This window comes from Haplochromis burtoni, unplaced genomic scaffold (genome assembly GCF_018398535.1).
Source record: "Haplochromis burtoni strain Fernald_Lab_line unplaced genomic scaffold, NCSU_Asbu1 Contig_93, whole genome shotgun sequence".
NCBI classification, from domain to species: domain Eukaryota; kingdom Metazoa; phylum Chordata; class Actinopteri; order Cichliformes; family Cichlidae; genus Haplochromis; species Haplochromis burtoni.
In genome coordinates this window covers 193,828-196,374 of record NW_024582454.1, presented here as the reverse complement: position 1 = coordinate 196,374, position 2,547 = coordinate 193,828, and positions in this window count along the sequence as shown.

Here is a 2,547-nt window from a genome sequence, read left to right as displayed (position 1 = left end):
AACTCAATCTGCCAAAATGATTCATAATTATTACAATTAAAACTTTTTCTTGGCCGTTTTGACTCTTCTTGCACAAATCCGTTTGAATTTAGACTCAAGAAAAGAAGAGAGACAGATCAAGGGTTGCTGGGATACAAGCAGTCAAACATGTGGTTATGGCGTGTTGACACATGTAAAAAGACCAGTTCTGACAAGTTTTGGCAGACATCAAATTAGAACACATTACGTAGCTTTTACTGACAGAGATGACACTGGGATTTCTAAAGAATGTGAGACTATGTAAAGAAATAAGATAAGAAGAGACTGTATCTGAGGGAAAAACATGACAATGAGATTTTAGACAGAAAAGGGAGAGATATGCCATTTACTGTTTACTGTATATAACTACATACATTAATATTTTTTCAAATATAAATTTTGTTTTAAAAAAATAGTTAATTTTTTCCTTTCATGTGACATGAAAACACTTTTTTTTATTTTTGCGGCCAACATGTTGTCAAACTAATGACTGAGAGGGAAAAGAAGTTGTCTCATTTTAACTGTTAGCAGTAGTTTGCACACCACGGCAGGTACTCCTAAATGTAAGTAGCCTCTCAGTAGGTCAGTGCACTCAGCTTAGCCACAAAAAATGCTCGTTATTGATTCATGGAACATGATTAAAATCTAACCCAACAAGGTTTCTTCCCAGTCCCAAAATCTACTGAAAGAAGCTCGACCCACAGTGACATCGTTCAACATCCCACACAAGCCACAGAATTGCTGCCAACGCCTTAGTGCCAAAGAACAGAGAAAACCCTCTGGGATCCCACATGCATGTCCATACCCAGATCTGTTACAGTTGTTTTGGCAGTAGGATAGGGACCTAAAAAGTGTCAGGCTGCTGGTATTAACATTGTGTTTAATTTATAATTTAGATGTTGCCTGGTTAAGTAATACTGTTTGTTGCATTATCTGTACTCTATGAGATTTATAAAACTAAATCTTTTTTTTTTTTAATTAGCTTAAAATACAGACAGACTGAGATGTAGGAATCATTGCAAAGCAGAGATAATTCACAAGCAGACAGTCAACCGGTGGCTATGTTAGCGGCAGGCCTCTGGGTCCAGGCTTGTCCAAATATTTCTCTGTGCTCCTTTAACTGCAGTTTGTTACAGCTGTTTTGGATTCTTGCACACATGCTCTTCGAAGTTATTTAGTTTATGTCTTGATGTAAGATGTTTACTTTGTTACGCCTCATTTTATTTTGGCAGTCTTTTGTTCCCTGTGTTTTGCATTTAGTTTTACTTCATTTATCTTGTTATCCTGTGATTGTTTGGACCTGTTTGTTTTCCCTGTTCCACATTCTCTTGGGGTCCAGGGTATAGTTGGCCGTTTTTGACTGCTTTTGATTTTACCTTTATATTTCCCCTTAAAAAATTGTTTTCTTTGCATTGTTTGTGGTATCATTGCTTTCAGTACAACCTCACGTCTAAATTTACAGTTATTTTTTCATGTTAACATAGTGTATTTATACAATTGGCCTAAAATAACACAAAAAACCTAAAATTCAAGCAAGTAAGTTTTTTTTATTGTGAGAACCACAAACATGTTAGATGAATCATTTTCATAACTTCATCAGGTAGTGGCCTCCAGCTCACACTGGAGCATCTCGCAGCCGAGGGTGACATGACAGGAAAGAGAATCAGCACCTCCAAGTCTGAGGTCATGGTCCTCACCCGGTCAAGTGCCCACTCCAGCTTGGGGATGAATTACTGCCCCAAGTGTGGAGTTTAAGAATCTTTTGTCTTGTTCACGTTTGAGGAGAGAAGGGAGCTCAGATGAGAGATGAGATTTGCTCATTCAAATCAAATTTTACCGTATTTTAGTTTTATTTCACGATAATAAATCAATACAAGATATGAACTCTTATTTATTCTCCTTTCTTTTAGCAGCTGCTCTGGAGAGTATAGTGATGGTGGTTTTGATATGAGTCATGTCTGTACGGAAGAAGCATGTTTTTTATTAAAATATTACAAAATATTACTGATTGTCTATTTAACTTGAGTAATGCTGTTGCAAAATACTCACAACTTGCTGTAACACTAAAACATATTTATTTTTAAACTGCTCTCACATTATCTTGGTAAGAACTTATAAATAACATAGCAAAGAACAGGGAAACAGTCAGAACCCATCTCCGATCTGAAGGTGCAGGGAAGCAATCCAGAGCAAAATTAACCTGGTCATTTACATGGTAATTTCTACGATGCAAATGAATTACACTGTAAGACAATATGAATTAATTTCCCCATACCAAACAATAGTTTTCCCATAGGTATGGGAGTCGAGAACCGGTACTTGCAAAAAATTGGTTCCCAGTAGTCTAATTCCTGCTTCCTGCTCCAATTGTCTGCTTGATCTCAGTCCCGCTTATCGGTTCTTGCACTCACACTCACAGTGGGATGTAAAAGTTTGGCCAACCTTGTTAATACTTATTTTCCTGTATAAATCGTTGGTTGTTACAATAAAAAACGTCAGTTAAATATATCATATAGGACAGCAGTCCCC